Genomic DNA, 22,902 nt, shown 5'->3' with positions numbered 1-22,902 from the left:
GAGTCTTATAAAACTTTAACAGGACTAGGCAGGGTCGATGCAGGGAAGGTGTTACCAATCGAATATGGTAGTGAATTCTAGTCGCCACACTACGAGAATAATGTGGACGATTTAGAGAGGGTGTAGAAGAGATTTACCAGGATTTCGCCTGATGTGGAGGGCATTAGCTATGAGGAGCGGTTGAACGAACTCGGTTTGTTTTCATTGGAACAACGGAGGTTGAGGGGCGACCTAATAGAGGTCTAAAAAATTATGAGGGATATAGACAAAGTGGATAATCAGAGGCTTTTCTCTAGTGTAGAGGGGCCAATTACCAGGGGGCAAAGGTTTAAGGTGCAAGAGGCAAGGTTTAGAGTCGATGTACGAGGCAAGTTTTTTACACAGAGGGTAGTGGGTGCCTGGAACTCGCTGCCAGAGGACGTGGTGGAAGCAAGGACGATAGTGACATTTAACGGGCATCTTGACAAATACATGAATAGGATGGGAATAGAGGGATACGGACCCAGGAAGTGTAGAAGATTGTAGTTTAGTCGGGCAGCATGGTCGGCACAGGGATGGAGGGCCGATGGGCCTGTTCCTCTGCTGTACTTTTATTTGTTCTTGTTCTTTGATGGGTGTGTCCAGAACCAGGGGTCACAGTCTGAGGATTCAGGGTAAATATTTCGGACAGAGATGAGGACAAATTTCTTCACGCAAAGAGTGGTGAATCTGTGTAATTCATTTCGACAAAAGTAGTTGATGCTATAACATGAAACAAGAGGCTGTGAGATATAGCACTTGGGGGCAGTGGGAGAAAAGGCTCTGGGGACAAAGCAGAATTAGGCGATTGAGTTGGATGATCAGCCATGATCGCGATAAATGGCGGAGCAAGATCGAAGGGGCAAATGCCCTCCTCCCCATTTCAAACCCAAGTTACAGGGGCAAATGTCGCTTCCGGCTTAACAATCGTCAGTACGCTGGATGCACAACAGCATTATACTCATCATTCTCGTGCAGAAAGTAGATCTCTCACATGTAGTTATGCATTATCAGTTGACGGATGGTTTTGATTAGATTCCCACTGCTCTTCATTGTTCAAGAATGTCTTTTGCCGTCCCTGTAAAACAGAGAGCAGAGTAGCTGTTTACAGTTTCCCACAGGGCTGCACCCAGCCTCCATTTGGCTCCATCAACGATCTGTTTCAAATAAATATCGGTGAAGCGGTTGCTGGAATAGAGAACACAATAACTGATATTACTGCTGGCAGTCTGCACAAGGCCTCATTGCAGGAACAGAAAAAAATGAAATGAAAATCGCTTATTGTCACGAGTCGGCTTCAATGAAGTTACTGTGAAAAGCCCCTAGTCGCCACATCTGAGTATAATGTATCAATTGACCTTGCTGAAGAAGGCTTGAGGATTTGCCGTTTTGTTCTGACCAATAATCACTCCTATCGCAAATTCACACAATCAGGTTAAATGCTCCTATTAAAATGCTGTCATGTCCGTCCTAGATAGCAATCCACAAATTGACTGCTGGGTTCCCATATTGCAACAGCGACTAATTGTAATTCTACACCTTTAGCTGCAAAGAGTTTGAAACCTGCTAATCACGAAAAACACGATAGCATGGTGGCATGGTGGTTAGCATAAATGCTTTACAGCTCCAGGGACCCAGGTTCGATTCCCGGCTGGGTCACTGTCTGTACGGAGTCTGCACGTCCTCCCCGTGTGTGCGTGGGTTTCCTCCCACAGTCCAAAGATGTGCGGATTAGGTGGATTGGCCATGCTAAATTGCCCGTAATTTCCTAAAAAGTAATGTTAAGGGGGGGTTGTTGGGTACGGGTATAGGGTGGATACGTGGGTTTGGGTAGGGTGATCATTGCTCGGCACAACGTCGAGGGCCGAAGGGCCTGTTCTGTGCTGTACTGTTCTATGTTCTACAAATGGTTATTTAATGAGTATGGATACAAGTGGCAAGCACAGGAATTGGGAGGGAAAGAAATACGAAATTATGGGGGAAATGCATCCGTTTAGACGGAAGAAGATTAGGAATGTGTTCTGCATGAATCGGCGCTAAGATGAATGTTGTTCATAATTTGTTGGGTCAACTTTGTGTTTGGAGTCACAACTACATTTTAACGATGGTCGCAAATTGTGGTAGGCGGAGATGTGTTGACTTGGAATAATAGATATGCGACTGGAAATTGAAATTTCACATTCGTAACTCACACGAATGAAAACTTTGTGAGAGCAGGCACAATGCCATGCATTAAATGAAGAATAATTTAAATATCATAGTTAATAAAAAGGATTAGGAACACAAAGAAAATAATCCGATGTAAAGTGAAAAGGTAAACTAAAATCAAACAAATCACAAATGTTCATTTCTAACACCGGGAAAAGAGACATTTCCGGACAAAGTCGTCAGGTGTGGCAGGATTCTGGGAGAGACAAACAAATTCAACCCTTTGAGACCATGTGGCTCTTCCTGCCGGACCTGCTGACTGACATTTTCTGGTTTTTAGCATCCGCAGTATTTTGCTTATAAACGTTTATACACGAAGTAGACGAGTTAAGATCCAACTCAATCGAACTTTGTTTTGTTGGAATTGGAGTAGATTGTATGGCTCTGATCAGGATATTATTACAATGTATTAAATTTCAATATTATCAAAATGCTACAAAAGTACAGGAGAGGGTTGAACACAATGTCCAAGAGTGTGAACAGTATTGAGGGCGATGTTTATCCAGAATGGTTGAACAGAAAGGAAACAAAATGGTCCCATTTGGCGCATTCTGTCTCTTCCCTGAACCATTGCCCACTAGTTCCACGATCTGATCCCACAAGCGATGTAGCGCAATGACGGGAATCATTGTGGAGTGGAAGCAATTCTGTGTTCTAAAACCCAACTGCTAACGCAGACGTCACGGATTATGCCTTAGATAATTTCCTCCGCTCTGATTACACATTATCTGTCCTTTTTAAAAATGAATTTAGTGTACCCAATTCATTTTTTCCAATTAAGGGGCCAATCTACCTACTCTGTATATCTTTGGGTTGTGTTGAAGAAACCGCCGCAAACGCGAGGAGAATGTAAAATTTCAACACAGACCCGGAGCCAGGATAGAAACAGGGACCTCGGCGCCGTGTGGCAGCATTGCTAACCACTGTGCCACCGTGCTGCCTACAATATCTATTCGAATGGACTTAACTGCTCGGTGACAGAAGTGACATTTATTGTCCACCTGAAGGACACAAATAACAGACCAAAAATTTTCTGGAACAGAGGATTTAATATCAGGGAGGAACTGAAGAAACTCAATATTAGAACTTTAGTTGAGAGGGAAAATTGATGACAGTGAAGGCCGAAAAATCTCAGGACTTGATAAGATATATTCCAGGGACTTACCGACGTCGCGCTAGATATAGTTGATGCATTGTTCGTCATCTTTTATGATTATTTGCACTTTGTAATTAATTATTGGAGGATAGTTAATGTAATCACTCTATCCAGAAAGTGAGGCAGAGTGAAAACGGGAAATGATAGATCAGTGCACCTGACAATAATAGTGGGGACATTTATGGAGCCATTATGAAAGACATAATTGCCAACCATTTCTAAAACAGTGATAGAAGCGGACAGTCAGCATGGATTTACGGTACGAAAAGCATGCTTAAAATATCGACTGCAATTATTTGAGTATGTAACTATTGGTGTTGATATGGTGGTGCAGTGGGTCTGGTTTCTTGAACTTTCATCACGCTTTCGACAATAAGTCTCATATGATTCATAGCAAGTAATATTGAAGCACAAGCGATTAGGGGTAGGGTATTGAGATGGATGGAATCATGTTTGGCAGAAAAGAAAGAAGAGTCGGAATAAACATTTTTTTTTCAGAATGACTGGAATGTCCAGTGACCGATCCCAGTTTTCAGTGCTGGGACCAAAGCTGTTCACAATATATATTAATGATTTAGATGATGATACGAGAATGTTTTATGCCCAACATTGCAGATGACACACGCTGGGTGAGAGCGTGAGCTGTATTGAGAATGGATACAAAGACGTTTCTGTATGATTTTGCCGGGAAGAGTTGGAAAATGCAGGAAAGATGCAGTGTTATGTGCATAAAATGAGGTTGGCAGCAAAATATAAGAAGGCAGAATATTACCTGATTGGTCATCAATTGAGAGTGGGATATGTGCAACGAGACCCGGGTGTCAGCAGTTGCTGAATGTAATCCTGCAGACATAGTAGGTGGAACAGAAGGCAACTGGTTTGCTGGCCATGAGAGCGAGAGGACTCAAGTAGCAGAACAGGATGTCATGCTGCAATTCTAAAGTGCCTAGTGAGCCCACACCCGCAATAATGTGTGCAGTTTTGGTCACCTTATCTGAGGGGGGACGTATTTCTGCAAAGGCGGTGCAGCGAATATTTACCAGATTGATCCCTGTAATGGTGGGGCAGACATATGAGAAAAGGTTGAGTCCTTTACGATCCTTTACGCTTGAGTTCAAAAGAATTGGGAGATTGTGTGGCATCGACATGACACCTATAAAATGCAAACAGGATTACGTCTTTCACTCGGTTCTGATATTGTGTAATTTGCGACTACAAAACGTAGTTGAGGCCAAAACACATTTGATGATTTCCAGAACGAATTAGAAGTTCCAAAGGGCCTACTCGTGGTACTACTTACCATATATCTATGGTTATCATTGTTCCTCTGGATAGTTGTCCTGACAAGTTGGTGTAGATCCTTCAGCTTTATCTCCCAAAGGTGAATGTTCTCCCATAGTGGCGTCATTTATCAATTCCTGGACATTGCCACAGATGGTGCAGTTATTGATAGCTCGTCTCCGATTTGTTGAAGTATTCTGTGTCATGATGAGATTATGATGACTCCACCACAAACAACTGAAACATGAACCAATCATTTTGTAGCAGATTCTGGAACCATTGACTCCATCAATCAGGTTGACTATTACACCAATAACAGTTTGGGGGTCACGGATACAGGATCTGCATACGCTGTAGTTGAATGTTCAAATATTCAGGGTATGTAGAAATTTATATTCCAACATCTCGTTTCAGATCTTCACTCTGTAATATCTGAAATAGTATCTGAACTACCCAACCACATCGACTATTAAAAGATAAATCTAATGAACTGAGGCATTGCAGATTTATTACAGGAACAGAAACATCTCAGACACTTGGAGTCTGAAACAAGGTCTTATCATTTCTCCCAGCAATTGAAATTAATTAAAAATAAACGGTTCCTTGCGATTCTCCTGAAGCCTCAGGAGGCTGTGAAATGTTACTGGTTGGTGGGATGATTCATTCACTGGGAACAGTATGAATCTAAACTAAACTTGAAAATACTGCTGGACAACATGGCCCAATAATACACACTGCTCAAACTCAATGACGTCACATCGCAATCTACCCACTTTCCTGCCCACAAAAGATTAATGTATATCATGCTAACTGTGCTTTATTCGCATTTAGCTAATTACAAACACTTTTGCCTCTAAGATCCAGTTTCGGCCGACTATGACGATGCTGAGACTGAAACCATTGACTCTCACGGTGGACACTTGCTGCAGGATCCTGGGTCTGATGATCTCATCACATTGGGAAAGCTCGGCGGTGGTCTCCACACTCTGGGTGAGATAAACCTTTGATTCTTCTGCTTCCTTGACAATCGCTCGGTTCCTTCGATAATTTTCTCCAGCAATGCTGAAATAGGCTAGGGATGAATGATGAGCCCAATGGCCGACTTGCAAATTTTGCTGCATCTGGGGCTCGATGGTTTGGGAAAGCAGTCTGTTTAACAGTAGGATCATACACTTTTCATGATTCACGTTCGGCTTTGCGCTTTTCATCGAAGACTCTTGATGAGCTTCATGCCATTGGGGGTGACCCTTCCACATTCTTGGGCTGTCTAATTCTAGGAACTGCCATTGGTCATCGCGCATGTTTCAATTTTCGAGGATGTTTGAGGACATACCTATACTTTTCCACGTCCCTCTTGCTGTCTCTTGCAGCGACTGCATTCCGGGTAGATTATCAGCTCTGGTTTTTGCCTCAGTCACCCACCCTTTTGTGCGGAATTGACTCTCTCTGGATTGAAGTTATTCCAATCGATCAAGGAAGAAAGTTGGATTTGTTTTTGTTCATGTCGCGAATGCAAATAATTTAAACAAAGCATTTGCTTTCAGCCCAATATTTATCTGATGTATGCTTATCCCCACACTCTACATTAGTCATATCCTGATTGACGCCGCGTTATCGGTTCCTTCCACGACTGGTCACAATACCAATGTTTTCTGTGTCACAGGGCGGAGGTTTGTACCGTGATTTGGCAGTGACCGTTACATCAAAATTTTGTACACCTGCATTGCTCTGTTTAACGGTGATGGCTGATTCCATATAACTCTGTGTGTGGCGCGGTGCGGGGGAGTGACCTGTCCAGTATAATTTTAGGTCTCATGGAGTATTCCCACTTGTTCACTGAGAGAGAGATTATGAGAGAGAATGTTTTGGGTAGAATCTGAAAAGGTCAGTTCCATTTGAAATGTTCCAAAAGAGAAAAACTATGGATGTGATTTCTTTAGATGATCTCTTCTTGCTTTTCACCCCTCTCAGATAATAGTTAACTCCACATCCCAGGTGACGTGAACAGATATGTGACTCTGCATTAAATCTGATGGAAGGCGCCATTACGTTTCCGAAACTGCCATCGCTTCGATTATGCTATGCTGCCCGGTACGAATATTGTATTTGAGTGAATGAGAGATAACTTCCTGTTGTGTTGATTAGAATGACAATTCTCTCCTTATTTTGCGTGAAATAATCTGAATTGTGTAGCTTTAAGAATAAAAAACAAAATAGAATGTATTTCCAGCATTGCACTGCCCATATTAAAGCTGTGTTAAATCGCACTTCATTGTGGAACCGAAGTGGTATTATAATAAAAGAACTGATGCTTATTCATGTTTGGTGTATTTGAAGAACATTTGGTAAAATCCCTCATTCTTGCGCCATTACATTAAATTGGGCGTGATAAATGCATTATTTCCAAGCTTTACTTCCAGTTATTGATGATGTAGAGATGCCACCGTAAGACTGTGGTGAGCACAGTAAGATGTCTTACACCAGGTTATAGTCCAACCGGTTTGTTTCGAATTACTACCTTTCGGAGCACAGTTCCTTCGTCAGATGAAGGAACTGTACACTGAAAGCTAGTAATTGGAAACAAAGGTGTTGGACTTTAACCTGGTGTTGTTGCACTTCTTGCTGCCCAGGTATTGAGCCTGTACGTCATGTATTCGGGGAGCAGCGATCACTGCATTCTCCCTGTAGCTAATTCCCACACATCCATTCCAGCACTGCCCCTGACAATCGGGTCCTGGAGGCTTTATTCAGAACTTAACGTGTCTTTCTCACTTTAATTCCACAAGTTATATATGTAGTTTCCATTAGTGTTGCCTCACTCCAGAGAGTCCCGGCAGGTCCACCAAGAAAATGTTATTATTTCTCGATTAGAATATTGGAAACAGAAATATGAGCCAACAGAAACAACAATTATTATAAATAAACAAAAAAGTGGATAATCTCAATGTGTCAGACAGAACTTGCCGAGAGAGGGTGAAGTACAGAAATGAGTAAAGTTCTGCTCACCTCGCTCTCCCTGTTGTTCCTGCCGGTGAATTTGTTACATTTTGTTATCTCAAGTTCACAACTCCCCATGCACAGTTTAGCTGGGGGGGGGGGGGGGGGGGAGGTTGCAGATTTGGGTTGACTTCTACTGGTGGAAACCAAAGAGGAAGTGTGTGATAACATTTCCTGTCTCCAGCTGCTCATGATGTCAATAGTTAAATCGAGCCTTCCATCCCAAAATCATCACTTACATCATATTTTTCAGATAAATACTCTCCAAAGCCTGAAACTTTATCATCCTCCAAATTTACAGACCGCCTTCCTGCTCCGTACCAACTTCCAGAAAAGTCAGGAGGCTTGGCCATCCACGAGAAAGCAGCTCACTTGACTGACGTGCCATCGATCACAATGTGCATTTATTCACCCCTTCACCTGATGCAGTAGCAGCAGTGTGCAACTCAACAATATTTACTCGACAGCATCTCTAAAACCACGCTTTCTACAAGCTTGAAGGGCACAGGTCACAGACATACCGAAAAAGCGCCAACTAAATTTCTGTCTCACAATGAGAGGTGAATCCCTCCAATCAACATCCTGGGGTTAGCAGTGACAAGAAACTGAACTAGACCTGGCGTATAAACACTGTGGCTGTCAGAGAAGGTCAGAGGCTGGGAATCTTGCGGAGAGTAACTCACTTCTTGAATCCCCTCAGCCTGTCTACTATCGACAAGGTACAAGTCAGGAGTGTGAAGGAATGCAAAAGTGTAGAGGTCACAACTGGTTAGAGACGGATACTGTTCACAGATAAATTATATATTTTGGAAGTGTCTAATTCAGACAAAACTGGCCTTCAAAAAATGAAGAATAAATCGTGAAAAACGTTAACCCAGCGGAGCTGTTCCCTGGGAAACCCAGCGACAACCCCAGATCAATGAGGCTCTGAGCTAAAGGTGTGGTTAAAAGGTGTGGGGTGCAGAATGTGCCAGTGAAACGGCGGCTGTACCTTTTCTTTGTGTCTCTGAATGAATTAAACACTAAAACCCTCTCTGTCTCAAAGCTGTCAGTATTGCTGATTCAACTGATTCAAGCTGTCAGTATTGCTGATTCAACTGTTGGGACCAGTAATTGGCTAGCTGAAAGAAGACAGAGGGTGGTGGTTGATGGCAAATGTTAATCCTAGAGTTCAGTTACTAGTGGTGTACCGCAATGATCTGTTTTGGGGCCACTGCTGTTTGTCATTTTTATAAATGACATGGAAGAGGTTGTAGAAGGATGGGTTAGTAAATTTGCAGATGACACGAAGGTCTGTGGAGTTGTGGATAGTACTGAAGGATGTTATAGGATACAGAGGGACATAGATAAGCTGCAGAGCTGGGCTGAGAGGTGGCAGATGGAGTTTAATGCGGGAAAGTGTGAGGTGGTTCACTTTGGAAGGAGTAACAGGAATGCAGAGTACTGAGCTAATGGCAAGATACTTGGTAGTGCAGATGAACAGAGAGATCTCGGAATCCAGGTATATAAATCCCTGAAAGTTGCCACCCAGGTTAATAGGGCTGTTAAGAAGGCATATGGTGTGCTAGCCTTTATCAGTAGGGGGATTGAGTTTCGGAGCCACAAGGTCATGCTGCAGCTGTACATAACTCTAGTGCGGCCGCTCCTGGAGTACTGCCTGCAGTTCTGGTTACCACATTATAGGAAGGATGTGGAAGCTTTGGAAAGGGTTTTGAATAGTGTAGGTCAGATAGGCTTCAGATGGTTTCACAGGTCAGCGCAACTTCGAGGGCCGAAGGGCCCGTACTGCGCTGTAATGTTCTATGTTCTATGTTCTAAGGCTGCCGCCTGCTGCCGGCTCACAGCTGCTGCAGGCGCTGCTCAGAACCTTTCACCTTAATGATCTGGAAGAAGGAATTGAAATCACTGCTGCTAAGTTTGCAAATAATGCAAAAATCTGCAGAGGGACAGGTAGTATTGAGAAAGCAAGGGGGGACTGTAGAAGGACTTGAACAGGCTCGGAAAGTGGGAAAAGAAGTGGCAGATTAAATATAATGTTGACAAAAGGGAGGTCATGCACTTTTGAAGTCGAAATGGAGGCACAGGTCATTTTCTGAATGGGGAAATGCTCAGGAAATCTGAAGCACTAAGGGACTTGCGGGTCCTTATTCACGAAACTCAAGGTTAATCTGCAGGTTCAGTCGGCAGTTACGAAGGAAATTCAACGTTAGCGATCATGTCGAGAGGGACAGAATGCAGGACCAGGGATGTACTTATGAATCTGTATAAAGCTCTGGAGTATTTTGACCAGTTCTGAGCCCCATATCTAAGGAAGGATGGGCTGGCCTTGTAAAGGGTCCAGTGGAGTACACAAGAATTATCACTGGAATTAAGAAATTGTCGTATGAGGAACAGTTCAGGACTCTTTAGCTGTGTACGTTCGAGTTTAGAAGGATGAGGAGGGATGTTATTGAAACTTGCAGGATTCTGCGAGGCATGAATCGAGTGGATGTGGGGAGGATGTTATGATTTGTAGGTAAAACGAGAACTAGAGTACACAATCGCAGACTAAAGGTACGATACCTTTAAACAGAGATGAGGAGGAATTTCTTCAGCCAGTAGGTGGTGATTCTGTAGAACGTTTTGCCACAGAAGGCTGTGGAGTCCAATTTACTGAGTGTCTTTGAGACAGAGATAGATTGGTTCCTGATTAAAAAGGGCAGCATAGGTCATGGGGAGAAGGCAGGAGAATGGGGTTGAGAAAATATCAACCATGATTGAATGGCGGAGCAGACTTCATGGGCGGAAAGGCCTAATTGTGCTCCTATGTCATATGGTCTCATGGACCACAAGTCGTTAGAGACTGATTTTTCTGTTCACAGAGAAAGGATCCAACTGTCGGACCACAACTGCTTGGAGACAGACACTCTGTCCTCAACCTTTCAGATGTTTTATTGTCACAAAGTCTGACTCCAGAACAATGGTGAGTAAAAGGTGACCAACCTCAAACCTGCTGAGCTGGTCCGTGAAAAACTCAGAGACAAACCCAGATCAATGAGGTTCTGAGAAAAATGTGTGGTGAAAAGGTGTGGGCTGTGCCAGTGAAAAAGCAGCTGCAGATTTCCTCTGTGTTTGTCAATGAATTACAGCCTCAAACCCTCTCTGTCTCAAACCTCTGTCATTGTGGCTGATTCAACTGCTTCAAGGCTGCTGCCAACTGCCGGCTCTGCGGCAGGAGAGACAGTGACAGCAGAGGCTGTTTTCCCTTCCGGGCGCCAGAGTGCAGCGGTCTCTCTCCCTCCGCTGCTGCTGCCGCTCCTCCCAGTGCCACCTCTCGTCCGCATCTCAGCCCGGCAGTTGGCGAAGCTTCCTGGTCCCGGCGTTGGGAGGGGCAGCTGCGATGTTGCGGTGACCTCACCGCGACTCCGTCCCCTCCACCAACAAGTTATTTTAGAGAAAATAGGAAGAAGCGGCTGTTGGGAAAGGGGAAAATTGACTTAAAATCTCAGCCGGACACCGCACCCCTTCCCACCGTGGTGGAGAATTCAAATGAAACCAACAACCGGTCATTTAATCACCCCAGTGACGGCAGCGGGACTGCGCATGCGCCGCCGCATCTCCCAGGGGAGGCCCCGGGCCCAGGTTTTAAAAATAAATCAAATTGTCAAAAACAGATCAAAAGGCGAATCGAAGCTTCAGAACCGAGAGGAAGGAGGAACTCTGACGGGAGAGGATGCGAGTAATTATAATCATCATATACAAATTAAATATTCAAAAAGAGCTGCCTGTGCGCCTGTGCGGAGGGGCTTTCCCCCAGAGGGTGCGCCCGGGCCATCACTTCACTGAAGCTGTCACCCCTGGCACCTCAAAATGGCCGGAGGTCGTCTCACCAGGTTGGGGCACGCTGTGAGGGCCAAAGGGCCTGTTTCTGTGCTGTGCTTAATAATGTCTTTGTTCTTAATAATGAAGGGCACTGTTTAAATTAATTTGATTTACCGTGGGCCACTGTTTAAATTCATTTGATTTACTGTAGGGCACTGTTTAAATTCATTTGATTTACTGTTGAGCACTGTTTAAGTATATTTGAATTACTGTAGGGCACTGTTTACATGTATTGATTTGCTATAGGGCACTGTTTAAGTACATTTCAATTACTGCAGGGCACTGTTTAAATACATTTAATTTACTGGCGGGTTCTGTTTAAATGTATAGATTTGCTGTAGGGCACTGTTTAAATTCATTTTATTTACTGCAGGGTACTGTTTAAATGTGTTGATTTGCTGTAGGGCACTGTTTAAATTCAATTTATTTACTGTAGGGCATTGTTTAAATATATTGATTTGCTGAAGGATGCTTTTTACATTCATTGGATTTACTGTGGGGCACTGTTTAAATTCATTTGATTTACTGTTAGGCACTGTTTAAGTACATTTGAATTACTGTGGGGCACTGTTGAAATGTATTGATTTGCTGTAGGGCACTGTTTAAATTCATTTTGTTTTCTGCAGGGTACTGTTTAAATGTGTTGATTTGCTGTAGGGCACTGTTTAAATTCATTGGATTTACTGTAGGGCATTGTTTAAATGTATTGATTTGCTGTCGGGCACTGTTTAAATTCGTTGGATTTACTCTGGGGCACTGTTTAAATTCATATGATTTTCTGTTGGGCACTTTTTAAGTACATTTGAATTACTGCAGGGCACTCTTTAAATGCATTGATTTGCTGTAGGGCACTGTTTAAATTCATTTGATTTACTGTGGGCCACTGTTTAAATTCATTTGATTTCCTGTAGGGCACTGTTTAAATTCATTTGATTTACTGTTGGGCACTGTTTAAGTACATTTGAATTACTGTAGGGCACTGTTTAAATGTATTGATTTGCTGTAGGGCACTGTTTAAATGCATTTGATTTACTGTAGGGCACTGTTTAAATTCATTTGAATTACTGTTGGGCACAGTTTAAATGTATTGATTTGCTGTAGGGCAGTGTTTAAATTCATTTGATTTACTGTGGGTCACTGTTTAAATTAATTTGATTTACTGTAGGGCACTTTTTAAGTGCATTTCAATTACTGCAGGGCACTGTTTACATGCATTTAATTTAATGTAGGATACTGTTTGAATGTATTGATTTGCTCTAGGGCACTGTTTAAATTCATTTTATTTACTGCAGGGTACTGTTTAAATCTGTTGATTTGCTGTAGGGCACTGTTTAAATTCAATTTATTTACTGCAGGGCATTGTTTAAATGTATTGATTTGCTGGAGGGCACTTCTTTTAATTCATTGGATTTACTGTAGGGCACTGTTTAAATACATTTTATTTACTGTTGGGCATTGTTTAAGTACAGGGGGAGATTTGTTAGTGCTCTTTGGGGGGGGGGGGTTTAAACTAATTCAGCAGAACCTGGATTGTAGTTTTGGGGTACGGGAGATTGAGAGTATAGAGGTCAGGAGCACAGATTTGACTTCGCAGGAGGGTGCCAGTGTTCAGGTAGGTGGTTTGAAGTGTGTCTACTTCAATGCCGGGAGTATACGAAATAAGGTAGGAGAACTGGCAGCATGTGTTGGTACCTGGGACTTCGATATTGTGGCCATTTCAGAGACATGGATAGAGCACGGACAGGAATGGTTGTTGCGGGTTCCGGGGTTTAGGTGTTTTAGTAAGCTCAGAGAAGGGGGCAAAAGAGGGGGAGGTGTGGCTCTGCTAGTCAAGGACAGTATTACGGTGGCGGAAAGGATGTTAGATGGGGACTCTTCTTCCGAGGTAGTATTGGCTGAGGTTAGAAACAGGAAAGGAAAGGTCACCCTGTTGGGAGTTTTCTATAGGCCACCTAATAGTTCTAGGGATGTGGAGGAAAGGATGGCGAAGATGATTCTGGAAAAGAGCGAAAGTAACAGGGTAGTTGTTATGGGAGACTTTAACTTTCCAAATATTGACTGGAAAATATATAGTTCGAGTACATTAGATGGGTCGTTCTTTGTACAATGTGTGCAGGAGGGTTTCCTGACACAATATGTTGACAGGCCAACAAGAGGCGAGGCCACGTTGGATTTGGTTTTGGGTAATGAACCAGGCCAGGTGTTAGATCTGGAGGTAGGTGAGCACTTTGGAAACAGTGACCACAATTCGGTGACCTTTACGTTAGTGATGGAAAGGGATAAGTATACCCCGCAGGGCAAGAGTTATAGCTGGGGGAAGGCCAATTATGATGCCATTAGACATGACTTAGGATGCCTAGGTTGGAGAAGTAGGCTGTAAGGGTTGGGCACACTGGATATGTGGAGCTTGTTCAAGAAACAGCTATTGCATGTTCTTGATAAGTACGTACCAGTCAGGCAGGGAGGAAGGGGTCGAGCAAGGGAACCGTGGTTTACCAAAGAAGTGGAATCTCTTGTTAAGAGGAAGAAGGAGGCCTATGTGAAGATGAGGCGTGATGTTTCAGTTGGGGCGCTTGATAGTTACAAGGAAGCGAGGAAGGATCTAAAGAGATAGATGAGACGAGCAAGGAGGGGACATGTCTTTGGCAGGTAGGATCAAGGAAAACCCAAAAAGCTTTCTATAGGTATGTCAGGAATAAAAGAATGACTAGGGTAAGAGTAGTTCCAGTCAAGGACAGTGGTGGGAAGTTGTGTGTGGAGGCTGAGGAGATAAACGAGATACTAAATGAATACTTTCCGTCAGTATTCACTCAAGAAAAAGATAATACTGTGGAGGAGATTGCTGAGACCCAGGCTATTAGAATAGATGGCATTGAGGTGCGTAGGGAAGAAGTGTTGGCAATTCTGGACAAGGTGAAAATAGATAAGTCCCCGGGGCCTGATGGGATTTATCCTAGGATTCTCTGGGAAGCCAGGGAAGAGACTGCTGAGCCTTTTGCTTTGATTTTTAGGTCACCATTGGCTACAGGAATTGTGCCAGAGGACTGGAGGATACCAAATGTGGTCCCTTTGTTCAAGAAGGGGAGTAGAGATAACCCCGGTAACTATAGGCCGGTGAGCCTAACGTCTGTGGTGCATAAAGTCTTGGAGAGGATTATAAAAGATACGATTTATAATCATCTAGATAGGAATAATATGATTATGGATAGTCAGCATGGTTTTGTGAAGGGTAGGTCATGCCTCACAAACCTTATCGAGTTCTTTGAGAAGGTGACTGAACATGTAGACGAGGGTAGAGCAGTTGATGTGATGTATATGGATTTCAGTAAAGCGTTTGATAAGGTTCCCCACGGTCGGCTATTGCAGAAAATACGGAGGCTGGGGATTATGGGTGATTTAGAGATGTGGGTCAGAAATTGGCTAGTTGAAAGAAGACAGAGAGTGGTAGTTGATAGGAAATGTTCAGAATGGAGTTCAGTTACGAGTGGCGTACCACAAGGATCTGTTCTGGGGCCGTTGCTGTTTGTCATTTTTATAAATGACCCAGAGGAGGGCGCAGAAGGGTGGGTGAGTAAATTTGCAGACGACACAAAGTCAGTGGAGTTGTAGACAGTGCGGAAGGATGTTGCAGGTTACAGAGGGACATAGATAAGCGGAATATTTGGCTAATGGTAAAATTCTTGGTAGTGTGGATGAGCAGAGGGATCTCGGTGTCCATGTACATAGATCCCTGAAAGTTGCCACCCAGGTTGATAGGGTTGTGAAGAAGGCCTATGGTGTGTTGGCCTTTATTGGTGGAGGGATTGAGTTCCGGAGCCATGAGGTCATGTTGCAGTTGTACAGAACTCTAGTACGGCCGCATTTGGAGTATTGCATACAGTTCTGGTCGCCTCATTATAGGAAGGACGTGGAAGGTTTGGAACGGGTGCAGAGGAGATTTACCAGGATGTTGCCTGGTGTGGAGGGAAAATCTTATGAGGAAAGGCTGATGGACTTGAGGTTGTTTTCGTTAGTGAGAAGAAGGTTAAGAGGTGACTTAATAGAGGCATACAAAATGATCAGAGGGTTAGATAGGGTGGACAGCGGGAGCCTTCTCCCGCGGATGGAGGTGGCTAGCACGAGGGGACAGAGCCTTAAATTGAGGGGAAATAGATATCGGACAGAGGTCAGAGGTGGGTTTTTTACGCAAAGAGTGGTGAGGCCGTGGAATGCCCTACCTGCAACAGTAGTGAACTCGCCAACATTCAGGGCATTTAAAAGCTTATTGGATAAGCATATGGATGATAAGGGCATAGTGTAGGTTAGATGGCCTTTAGTTTTTTTTTTCCATGTCGGTGCAACATCGAGGGCTGAAGGGCCTGTACTGTGCTGTATCGTTCTATGTTCTATTTGAATTACTCTAGGGCATTGTTTAAATGCATTGATTTGCTGCAGGGCACTGTTTATATTCATTTGATTTACTGTAGGGCACTGTTTAAATTCATTTGATTTACTGTTGGGCACTGTTTAAGTACATTTGATTTAATGTTGGGCACTGTTTAAATTTATTTGATTTACTGTGGGCCACTGTTTAAAATAATTTTATTTACTGTAGGGCACTGTTGAAATTCATTTGATTTACTGTTGGGCACTGTTTAAGTACATTTGAATTACTGTAGGGCACTGTTCAAATGTATTGATTTGCTATAGGGCACTGTTTAAGTACATTTCAATTACTGCAGGGCACTGTTTAAATGCATTTTATTTACTGTAGGATACTGTTTAAATGGTTGGATTCTGCAATGCAGTGCGTTTTGACAGAGCTTAAATATGGTCAGGGCAATACTAGAAATGCATTCTGTTTCGTTTTTCATTCTGAAAGAGACAGAAGGAAGATGCTTTCACACAAAATAAGAAGAGAAATGTGACTCCAATAAACAGAACAGGAAGTAATCTCTCATTCATTCAAATACAACATTGATATCGGGCAGCAAAGCATAATCGAAGCAATGACATGTTGGAAAAGTTACTGTGTCTTCCATCAGATTTCATACTGATTCATATATCTGCGGACGTCATCTCTGGGATGTGGAGTTGACTGTTATCTAAGAGGTGTGAAAATAAAGACGATATAATCGAAATAAATCACATCTATATTTTTTCTCTTTCGGCACATTTACAATGCAACTGGCCTTTTTTAATTCTTTCGAAAACCTTCTTCATATTCTCTCTGCCATAGTTTATCCATCAGTAAACCAGTGGCAATATTCCAGGAGACCCAAAATTATATGGAACAGACCATTCCCCTGCACCACACCACATACAGAGGGGATGGAATAAAACATCACTATTTATCAGTGCAATACAGATCTTTAAACCTTTGAGGCATACGTTCACTGTCCAATGATGGTAGAAACTCCCTGCCGTTGTCACAGATAACATTGATATTGTGTGCAGACGTGGAGGGAACAGATAACGCGGGGTCATTGAGGGCCTGATTGTTGCATAATATGGTGTTAAACATACTTCAGATAAACATTGGGCTGAGAGTAGGTGCTTTGTTTACTTAATTTGCATTCGTGACATGAACTGATGGCAAATCCCACTTTGTTCCTTGATAGATTGGAATAACTTCAATCCAGAGAGAGTCAATTCCACACAATTGGGTGGGTGACTGAGGCAATAAAAAGAGGCGGGAATCTGCTCGTAACGTAGGCGCAGCAAGAGACTGCAAAATGGACGTGGAAAAGTATTTAGATGTCCTGAACACATCCAACAAAATTCAAGTATGCTCGATTACCTGGAAAGTCCTGGAATTAGACAACCCAAGAATATAGAAGGGCCACTCCCAATGGCATGAAGCAGATCAAGAGTCTTCGAGGAAACGCGCAAAGCCGAACTTGAAATGAAATGAAATGAAAATCGCTTATTGTCACGAGTAGGCTTCAATGAAGTTACTGTGAAAAACCCCGAGTCGCCACATTCCGGCGCCTGTCTGGGGAGGCTGGTACGGGAATCGAACCGTGCTGCTGGCCTGCTTGGAATGCTTTAAAATCTGTAATGATTTGATCACCTGCAAATGCTCGCATTCCAAACATTGTCCGGCATCTCTGACTTTGTCCATATAAATGTTTCTGGATCATTCCTCTCCATTCACCTGTGGAAGGAGCTGCGCTCCGAAAGCTCGTGTTTGAAACACACCTGTTAGACTTTAACTTGGTGTTGTAAGACTTCTTAGCCTATTTGGTGAATACTGAGGCAAATTATTCATTTGGTATCTTGCCCATTTCCTCTGATTACATACATAGATTCCCACCAAAATCCTTGAATGGACCATCCCTTTCTCTGGCTACTCTCTTGGTCTTTAAATGTTTTTCAAACGTCGCAGGAGGTTCCTTAATCGTGTTTGCTAACGACATTTCATGACCCCTTTTAGCATTCCTGACTCCTCCCTTTACGTCTTTCCTACTTTCTTTGTATTCTTTATATTCTTTAAGGGTTCATCTATCCTAACAAGGGGCAGCAGGGTAGCATGGTGGTTAGCATAAATGCTTCACAGCTCCAGGGTCCCAGGTTCGATTCCCGGCTGGGTCACTGTCTGTGTGGAGTCTGAACGTCCTCCCCCTGTGTGCGTGGGTTTCCTCCGGGTGCTCCGGTTTCCTCCCACAGTCCAAAGATGTGCGGGTTAGGTGGATTGGCCATGCTAAATTGCCCGTAGTGTCCTAATAAAAGTAAGGTTAAGGGGGGGCTTGTTGGGTTATGGGTATAGGGTGGATATGTGGGTTTGAATAGGGTGATCATGGCTCGGCACAACATTGAGGGCCGAAGGGCCTGTTCTATGCTGTACTGTTCTATGTTCTAACCCCTTTACACTTTCGGAATTATTAATTTTACTTTTTGACAAGGTTCATAAAATCCCTCGTTATCCAGGATTCCCTATACTTCCCACCGTTAACTTTTCGTCCTCATAGGTACATGCCGGCACTCAATTCTAATCAATTGACGTTTGAAAGCCCCCCACTCCGCTCACCAGACCCTGGTTAATGCCGCTGTAATTAGCCTTCCCCAGTCCAACACCTTCATCTGATGACCACTCTTGTCTTTATCCATAGGCAGCTTAAAACTTATAGAATCCTCCAAGAGGTCTTCCCTCAGCACAGCTGTTATATTCTCCTGAACCAATATGCAACTCCCCCACCCATTTTGCACCCCCCTCTATCGTGCCTGCGGCATCTAAATCCCGAAATGTTTAATTGCCTATCCTGTCCCTCTTTCACACAAGTTTCTATAATCGCAAACAACATCATAATGCCACATAATAATCCAAACTCTAAGTACATCTGTCTTAACTGATATACTGCTCGCATTGAAACTAATGCACTACAGCACACCAGCCCCACGGCAGTGAACACGCACTGCCTGCCTGCACTTAATCTTACTGGACTTAGTCTGCAGCTCTCCCTCGGCTATTTCTCCCGCTGAACTTATTGCTTTGGTTCCAACCCCCTACCATACTCGGCAGATCAATCTGTTTCTCTGCCTTCTACATTTCTCCTTGATGGCTTCTGTTTCTGTCCACTCTTTACTATCCTCTGACTTCCTGCATGTGTTCCCATCACCCTGCCAAATTTGTGTAAACCCTCCCCAAAAGCTCAAGTAAACAATCCCACAGACATGGGTTCCAGTTGTTCCCAGGCGTAGACCGTCCGATTAGTATTAGTCCCAACTCTCCCAGAACCGGTTCCAATCTTCCAAAATCTGACTCCCTCTCTCCTGCACCATCTCGCAAGCCACGTATTCATAATGTACACCATGTCATTCCTACTCTTACTAGCACGTGGTACTAGTCCAAATCCTGAGATTACTACATTTGAAGTCCTAATTTTTAGTTTATCTCCTAACTGCTACTCCCCTTAAAATCTAATCCCCTATCACTGTTCTCCACCATTCTTTTCGCCCTCCTGCGCAGCAGAGCCAGTTATGGTGCCATGAACCTGGCTACTGCTGCCTTCCCCTGGTGTGCAAACTCCCTCAACAATATCCAAAACGGTATACCTGCTTTGGAAGTAGATGACCCTTGGAAGCAGTGGGGACATCTGATTTCACACGCTCACATGTAGGAGAAGTGCTCCAGTCGCACTTTGGGGAAGTATTGGAAAACTCCTCGACCCCCATTACTCTTCCGAATACATTTCTGACCCGGACCCCAATTCGAGGAATAAGGCTGGACCATGGCTGTGTAGTATACCTGCGATGCCGTACCATATACCAGATGACACCGATATAAGACATCAGACAAAGATATGCACCTTCACCCAATCGCACAGATTTTTCTGTAAGGTTATTTTGTTGGTAACGGGAAGTTTCGCGAGCCATTGCGGCTTAAGGCTTTAATGAGGTAATGGTGATTTCTTACCTCAGTCCCGCCGATGTTCGGTTCGATGTCAAAATTCGGTCTTCCACTCATCGATTCTGTGATTGGGCCTCTTCGTTAACGATTCGGTCGACTTCGGTCCACGTCTCCCTCCTTTTGCCTTGCAGCGCCAGTTGATGGGTCTCTGTGTCTATTCGATCCCTGGATATCCGTTATCCCTTCTGAGTTCTCAAATAACAGAGGTCAAGTCTGTGCTTTTTGGCAAAGTCCACTTGCACTTTATTTGTCAGCTGTGCCATTAGTAACTTTATTTTCATACAACATTTAGGAAGTCCCGACTAGCCCTGCAGCAATCTAGTCAGATTGACTGTCTTCACCGAATACAGTAGTTGAGTTTTCATTTTATTACAGATCGTGGTAATTGTTCAAATCATAATACACAGGAAAACATAACTAAGTGATTTAAACAAAAGAACGATGGCGATTAGCAAAAGCAAGCAGCGAAGAAATAGGTTTCAGAGATATAGATAGGGTGATTCCACAATGAGATTTTCCATCCCGGTAAGTGATTGTTAAGGAGATTATTATCTTAATGTCTGGCCTTCTTTTTACTTCTGATTGACTTTAATTTATTTCTAATTCACTCAATTCGGCCAAACAGTCTTTCCATCAATTTAAAAGATATATGTATTTAAATGTATTGGTGCCAATTTCCAATTCCATCGGTTGCCAATTTCATTAGAAAAACACGGTTTTCATTCTGAAATTATCAGCCCAAGACTGGCGGTTACTATAGAAATGCGACTACTCGTCCTGGAAAGCCGCCCAGTTTTACCATAAAATGGGGCATTTTAGCTAGTTGACGTCACTAACCTTGCACTTGCAAAATTAGAAAACTAAGAAATTGAATAGAAAAGTATTATCTGGATGAACCCTTAGTGGATTGTTGCACTGATGTAACGGTTAATATGGTTACAGTTAATTATCCGTAATGAGTTCTCAGTTAAACCTCTATCCTCTACCCTCACTTTCATGGTTATCGTCGAAAAGAAAAGTCTCTTTCTATCAGGGACCTATCAGATATTAAATTAAAAAGAACAAATATTACATTTGATCTGATCCAATAGGCCGAGAAGCAATAGCCCATACTTTCCAGCTTGGGCTCTTCTCCTCCTCGTCCACAGACATTCAGCGGCGGCTTGCTGCGCTCCACTGTGCTTCGGAACATTTAGTCAACGGTCACGGCTGGGAAAGAGATCTCCAGCTTGGCTGAGTACGGTGCAGTCTGTGCATGCAGAACCAGTAAAACCCAACAGGGGGCAATCGTCAGCCAAACCTCCCCCTGTCGTTATCAGAAGAAAAGGAGACTCTGGTTCCAGTGACACCCAACTGAGGGTAACAAAGAAACCTCCAACTTTGCCGAACAAAGGGCAATCTGTGCACACAGCATGTACTGGCGAAATCCAACTGGGAGCAATGTCTTCACTCCCCGAGATCTAACCTGGTATTTTAGCCATAGCGTCAGGAGAACGAAAAGAGACACCGTGAAGGCACACATCCATCCAAATCAGAGACCCATCAGTCTGACGCCACACTTCCCTGTTGTGCAGGATGAAGGGCTGTGGTAAGTGAAGTGAGGACAGGGCAAGTCGGCATTCTGCATTGAAGGTGAGTGGCATGTTAGAATCAGCAGGACAACTGTGTGGCATACGAGCAGAAAGTAGAGCATGGCTGCCGGAAGTCTGCCAATCGGCTAGCAACATTAGTACGCCAAGTGCCCGCCAGCAGAAAATCTAGCAGTGCTTTGGAGCCTGAAAGTACTTAAATAGTCAGGATGAGAGAACTTGACATGAGTGAAAAGTGAAAGGCAGGTAATGCGCCATTTTCTGCTTTTGAACGTTTTGCTCCCCAAAACGGGGTGACGGCACCATTCCTGGAACCACTGCAATACCAGGTTGATGCTTGGAGCAGAAGGAGCAAGCCCGAGTCTCCGAGTCTCAAAAAATCAATTCAATACTCCGTCCCGAGATGGGCAACATAGAACATAGAACATAGAACAGTACAGCACAGAACAGGCCCTTCGGCCCTCGATGTTGTGCTGAGCAATGATCACCCTACTCAAGCCCACGTATCCACCCTATACCCGTAACCCAACAACCCCACCTTAACTGTACTTTTACATATCAGATATTAAACTGATAAGAACAGATTATTATTATTTTTTTCAAAAAAATTTACTTTATTCATAAAATTTACAATAAACTTTACAGAACTTTTCAAATTGTCTTGTCTGTACATTTCCATCTAAGTTACATTCATTTGTCTTTTTTCAATTCAATTGGGATAACGTTACACACGTATCCTACTTTAAGTACAGTTCTTTCTTAAATATTTACATTGCTTTTTTCTTTCATACATTGTGGTATTGAACATAGAACATAGAACATTACATAGAACATTACAGCGCAGTACGGGCCCTTCGGCCCTCGATGTTGCGCCGACCTGTGAAACCACCTGAAGCCTATCTGACCTACACTATTCCATTTTCATCCATATGTCTATCCAGTGACCACTTAAATGCGCTTGAAGTTGGCGAGTCTAATGCTGTTGCAGGCAGGGCGTTCCACACCCCTACTTCTCTCTGAGTAAAGAAACTGCCTCTGACATCTGTCGTATATCTACACCCCCTCAAGTTAAAGTTATGTTCCCTTGTGTTGGTCATCGCCATCCGAGGAAAGAGACTCTCAATGTCCACCCTATCTAACCCTCTGACTATCTTATAGGTCTCTATTAAGTCACCGCTCAGCCTTCTCGTCTCTAACGAAAACAATCTCAAGTCCCTGAGCCTTTCCTCGTAAGACCTTCTCTCCATGCCAGGCAACATCCTAGTAAATCTCCTCTGAACCCTTTCCAAAGCTTCCACATCCTTCCTATAATGTGGTGACCAGAAATGCACGCAGTACTCCAGGAGCGGCCGCACTAGAGTTATGTACAGCTGCAGCATGATCTTGTGGCTCCGAAAATCAAT

At 43.4% G+C, this 22,902-nt stretch overlaps 1 pseudogene; it reads right to left on the bottom strand.

Annotated features, from left to right (window-relative positions):
• Window positions 1-20,905: 20,905 nt before the first annotated feature.
• Window positions 20,906-21,014, bottom strand: LOC119957609 (annotated as a pseudogene).
• Window positions 21,015-22,902: the final 1,888 nt, after the last annotated feature.

The sequence above is a fragment of the Scyliorhinus canicula genome, chromosome 26, assembly GCF_902713615.1.
Source record: "Scyliorhinus canicula chromosome 26, sScyCan1.1, whole genome shotgun sequence".
NCBI lineage: Eukaryota > Metazoa > Chordata > Chondrichthyes > Carcharhiniformes > Scyliorhinidae > Scyliorhinus > Scyliorhinus canicula.
The sequence above is the reverse complement of the archived record's forward strand: the minus strand, read 5'-3'. Positions and strand labels throughout refer to the sequence as shown.